We start from the raw sequence: 6,226 nt of genomic DNA on the forward strand, positions 1-6,226 counted from the left end.
AAACCATTCAAACCCCTAAGGCCTTCTTCCGATTCCTAATTTCTATTAATGAAAGTATTCATTACACAGAGATGCAATTTCTTACGAATTTATTGAAGACATAGAAACACTAACACAGCACATAGTAATATATTGTCTCTCATACGACTGATAATACATAGATACGCAGTGCAACACTTATTGTATGAACAGAGGGAAAGAAAGATTATTAGTCTATGCACTGCTTCATTACATTTATATTATCACACAACCTGGCGAATAGGGCCCAAGATCGTCCCTGTGACAGAGCAAGCAGTGGTGGAATGACAATCATAACCGCAAGACACCTTCCAAAACACTGTTTCCACATAATCAGAATTACCATAATCTACAGGAACGCTTAGTGGGCGGTTATTATCTGGCGCCCAGCACACATTGTTCCCACTGTCAAAGCTCACCACCATTGGTTTGTACTCGTATGGCACTCCCTTTGTCAATGTCTTTTCACAAAACAAACAAATAATCACCCATGATTAAAATCACTACAATCATTCATGAAGGTCAGCCAAGCTCCTTCAATAAAACAGAACAGAGAAGGCACTAAAAAGAGAGAGAGAAAGTTTAGCACAGAAGTTGCCCAGGCATCGCCAGGAGTCCATGTCATGTTGCTCACATCAGTAGGGCTCTATTTGGTTGGGGAAGATAAATTTGTGCCATAATCAGGTTATCTTATAACCAGGTTTTCGAAAACCTGGTTTTGTGGTTTGGAAAGCCAATGGTCCGTTTGGTTGACACGGAAGATGAATATACCGTGGACCCCACAATATTATTAAAAAAACTGTCATAAAACTCAAAACCTGGTTTTAATTTCGAATTCCATCTTTTTGTTGGAAGAAACTTCTTCCAATTTTTGACCAAAATTGGAAGATGAAATTGAAAACCAGGTTATAATTTTAACTAACCAAACACCAAAATTTTTTTGCAAAACCTGGTTTTACCCCTAATAACCCGGTTTTGACCCTCATCTTCCAGCAACCAAACGGAACCTAGGCTCTCAATTACCCAGCACGATAGTGTTTCCAACGATCTTAAACACTTGTCCAGAGTCAGCATGTTGAACCATTACAAACGTTACGATCACATCTTCTCCCTGCAGATACGGCCCAATAGAAAAAAAATATTATAAGGACTCAAAGACAGTACCCAACAAAAATAAAATTGATTATATGATAGTGTTTCATTAAAGACATGAAACATTTAGTTCACCCTCGAGTCAAGGAAAACAAAATTGTATCATTTATTTATAGAGTGATATTTCTATAAAAGAGAATTAAGGGAACTAGCAGATCAAGTTGACTAAAAAGATAATAAATGTGAAGTTCAGCATAATTAAGATAGTTATTATTTGATGAAACCGAGAACTTCTTCTATCGTAAGTCAAATTGTGACATGGCTGTCAGAATTTAAGTGATGTACACTATTTCAGAAAAGCTCACAAAAATCTATTTCTAAATAAAATCACTCATAATGATAATTATGATCAACTAGACACTTTTTATTTCTCTTCATTTATACATTCTCATGATCCATCGATGAGTATGAGGTGATTCTAAATATCCATGAGAAAATCAAATTTATAAGATCTTTGAAAATTTTGAAAAACTAATACAATTACAAGATAAATTTGAATTACCTTATCCAGAAATGTGAGAAACTGTTACATTAATACTATAATTATAGGAAAGAGAAGAGGAGTGTACCAAGCTAGGGGCTAGAAAAAGACTGATCACACCCACACAGACGAGCAGCGGGGCAAGACTTTTCACCTGTACAGCCATGTTTTTTTCTTGTTCAGAATATGAGAAGGGAAGGACCTTCATATAGAGGGATTCAGATGGTCACCAGAATGAATGCACGTCATTGAAAATGACATTTGACTTACCAATTTGTGGAAGGGCAGTTGTGCGTCCATACGTACTCGAATGACGATGGGTATCTTTGAAATTGTTAGACTAGATAATGAGGGGACTGACATTTAGTGCATTTAATGGGGGAGGAATGTAGTAAGTTGAAGACAACTATACTATGCTAGTACTAAGAGTGATGATAAGAACGTTGAAAATGAAGCCGCATTACACACATGTGACCTCTATCTAGTTATATATATGTATACTCTTATCAGAATCGCAATCACTGGTTATAAAATATGAAAACAAGTCAGTCGAGCATATTATTAATGACGCATTATAATAAAAATATATATGTTCGTCATAAATAAGTATTAGATTTCAGTGTCAATCTTCTTTTAAGAAAAAGCAAGAAGGAATACTTTATTCTCAGTAATTGAAATGATCTGTAGCGCCTCTTTCCTATCTTTTTATTCTTCATTAATAATCTATAACATACGTCTTTTTAGAAGAGTCGCGGGAACCTTAAAAATAAACATACAATGACTACTGTACAGCTAATGTTGTCCTTAGCTAAATAGTTGAAAAAATGTACCTGATTTGATGGTTTTCTAAAATTATTTATATCTAGAAACATCGTGCCTAAAATTCCACAATTATTGGCATAATGTTTACTACATGAAGTCATTTAAGGCTCATTTGGTAGCGGGAATATGAGTGGAATAGGCATATGTAAACTCTTAAAATTTTGAAATCTCTATTTAGGTGCACCAATTTTGGCCAAAAAATGGCCATTTGCAATTCCACCTACATAAGTGAGGTGGAATTGCAATATGTATTCCTATTCTAGTTTTATTTATTTTTAAAAACATAAATTTTTGGGTCCATGAGATCCTCATCAAATTTTGATCGAACCAAACACGAATAAGAATATGTATCCCATTTTCTTGTCTAGATTAATAATTCCAATTCTCATATTTCTATTCCCGCAACCAAACGGACCTTATAGAAACATAGAATATGGCAGTGATTATTGTAAATATTAAATTGAGCAAAGAAATAGAACAAAGAAGATGAATACACTAACATAGGATTTATCGTGGTTCGACAAAACTTACCTACATTTACACTCTAGCAGGGAATTACTATTAATGAATAAACGATACGTTAAACATGGGTTGCAAAACTCCTTGTGAAGTCTAACTTGTACACCCATGTGCATTAGCATCCCTACTTACCATTCAAATCTCAGAAAAGAACAAGGCTTAGAGAACCTCAATGTTGCTAGTTGTAAATATTAAACAAGCAAAGAAATGGAATAAAGAAGACGAATCATGGGCACAAGCTTTATTGTGGTTCGGAAGAACTTGCCTACATCCACACTCTACATGGGATGCACATAGCCTTTATAAAGAGCTTTATGAATATGAAGGGTTGAAGGAGAAAGAACAGTTTGGACTTCATATCCCAAAAATTATTGTCAAGCACTTACTACTTAATAATGATTAAACTTTATTGATAGTAATTAATTATAGTTCAATTTTTTATCTATTCCCATTTAATGATATATTTCACTTATAAAAAGTGCAAATTTTTAAGTTAGTATTTAATTGGACTAAAACTAGTGTAAGAAAAATTATTAAAAGAAGAGCTCTATGCACAGAGCTTGAGTCCCTACCTTGTGCTATTGGCTTGAACTTGGTGCGAATCATAGTTAAATTAGAGAGAATTTCTAGGCTGAGCAAAGAACTACTTTACAATGGCTAGAAAGATTCCAAAACTTCTAGAATGAACAGGGCTTCTGTTAATTAAATTTTTGAATTTAAAAAAAAAAAAAAAAAAAAAATCGAACAAGCCATTTGTGTAAGAATTAAAGAATTTTCAGTCGATATATAACCCTCAAGCCCTTGCAATTCAACTTCTTCTTTGAGAATTTTGCAAAAAGACAACCAATCTTAGTGAGGGAACATATGAATATGAGTAATTTTTGGTAGGTGGATGAATAGAAAATCTTGATTTATTTGTATTCTACTTTGACAAATTGTTATAAACAAGAGCTGGAATCGAAAGAGCTGAAGTGAAACGGTAGAAGGCATTTATAATCTAATTTATATTTTGAGAAGTAAACATTTGTAATATGGCTGAGAAATAATCAAAAAATTCGCAAGGTATCATCACCAGAGCACAAGCAAGTGGAGTTGTAGGATCAATCCAAGAAAGAACTAAAATTTGGTAGAAAACAGTTTATTATATCTTGCATCCAAAGTTTTCATCGGCTTAGCATTTAAGTTAAATAATTATTCTCTCTCTCAATGGTTAATTTTTTGTAATGATTAGTTGCTCTCTTTGTCATTCTCTAGGTAGATGGCCTACTGACGGATCACCAAAATCAATGTTTTGTCAAGTATTAGTTATGATCTTATCTTTTCTTATTTCTTTACTTTTTTCAATTTGAATAAAAGAGATCCCTAAACAATGAAAATTTAAAAATTTAAAAAACATCACTCCTCATGTGATTAGTTTACTTATCTACTATTCGTTCCCCATGCAAACAATTTACCGAAATCTTTCACAAACTTTAGGATAACAAACTTACATCATCAAATAAAATTTGTACAAACTTATCAAAGATCCATTTAATTAACTTCAAAGTTACAAAGTTACTCGTACACTTTACAATTTATTGATTCAAAACTCTATAGGCCTAATTTCTAGCAATGAGAACATAACATCTCATACTAAACTTGCGCACAGGTATTCCAAAAACAGTCCACTCTACTATGATAATCTAGGCGCTACCAATATCGATCCTCCTAATGTCGCCACCATTAGTCACATCAACCTGTGTTTTAGGGGCATTCATAGTCAAAACCCCATTCTCCAGCTTTGTCGAATTGTTGTTCACATTCACATTTTCAGGCAGCCAAAATATCCTCATAAATCCCCCGCTAGAATGCTCAACACAGTGCCACTAATCTGTCTTTTTCTCCTCTTCTTTGCGCCTCTCCCCACTTATTCACAGGGTATTCTGATCCACCAAATCTATTTTCAAATCCTCCTTTCTCAACCCTATAATCACCCAAAAAATAAAAAAAAATCTTTTGTAACTAAAATAATAAAAAGAGGGGCAGAAGGAAAATAATAAACCCAAGAAAGGGGCAAATGGAAAATACCAAACACCAGAAAGGGGCAAATGGCAAATAACAAACCGTTGAAAAGGGTGTAAAATTCAACTGGATAATTAATAGTTTACAGGAAAATCGGTGGTGAAGACATGAGCTTCAGGAGTTTCCTTCCAGTCAACCCTTGTGTTCGCCACGGCAATGGCATCCCTGGAGAATGAAGATGCTAGTGTGGGGATGTTGAAATCCATGGCATCTCACACATGAGAAATTGGAAGCCATGGATCAAAGAGGCTCTTCTCCCATGTATCCCATGCGCCTATGCACCTTCCTAAAAATGGACTTTGAGCCCTACTTCTACGCATATTTTCTATCAAACTTGGATAACCATGGGCTCATTCTGTGAGAGAAATCTACTGGTTTTTGTGTGCAAGTTGAACTGGAAGAATCAAGAATCTTTGAGAAACTTTTTTTTGTCAATTTTTGGGTTGGGAAAAATATTTTTATCCCTAGCATTATTTCTTTCAGCCAATCAGAAAATAGTGATTCCTGACTTAAAATTAATTAAAATATATATTGTGTTCTAGACTTTATAAATTCATTAGCTTTAGTTGTAGAAAAGAATTAATTGTGACCACCACAAAAACATTAGTAACCTGCCTTATGCAAGGCAGGGACTAATAAAAGAATTCCAATTTAGCGATATGTTTCATTTATAAAAGATGCAAATCTTTAAGTTATTATTTAATTGGATTGAAAATAGTGTAAGAGCAACTATAAAAAAAAGGAAATCTAACATGAGAGAAGCCATGTCTACCAAGACCTTTAGAAGTGCTATTGGGGTTGTAGAAGGCTTGTAGGTTGAGTTACGTTAGGAGAGAACCCAAAGAAATATAGGTTTTTGGATATTTGTTCATGCATTCTACCTATCTGTTGTATTGCTTTGTCTCTCCACATGTCCCTTTACAACATAAACCTAAGTTTCTATGATAATCAAAAGGAGAAACTTGACAGGGGTCAAGTGCATGCTCTGGCATAGATTTTCATAGAAGACGTGAGTGCTTAGAGTCATGTGCCCTAGATAGAGGAAAATAAAGATACCTTTTGAAACAAATTCTACAGCCTTATTGTTATCTTGCAAAGGATTACAAACTAGTTTTGGGAAAAAGAGGGGTAAAAATTTATTAAGATAGAAAGGAATACAACAAGGAGAGCTCA

At 34.1% G+C, this 6,226-nt stretch overlaps 1 pseudogene; it reads right to left on the reverse strand.

Annotated features, from left to right (window-relative positions):
- Nucleotides 1-4,674: 4,674 nt before the first annotated feature.
- Nucleotides 4,675-5,373, reverse strand: LOC149546663 (18.1 kDa class I heat shock protein-like; annotated as a pseudogene).
- Nucleotides 5,374-6,226: the final 853 nt, after the last annotated feature.

This window comes from Cupressus sempervirens, chromosome 7 (genome assembly GCF_028749045.1).
Source record: "Cupressus sempervirens isolate cs-2001-9-10 chromosome 7, ASM2874904v1, whole genome shotgun sequence".
Classification (NCBI taxonomy): domain Eukaryota; kingdom Viridiplantae; phylum Streptophyta; class Pinopsida; order Cupressales; family Cupressaceae; genus Cupressus; species Cupressus sempervirens.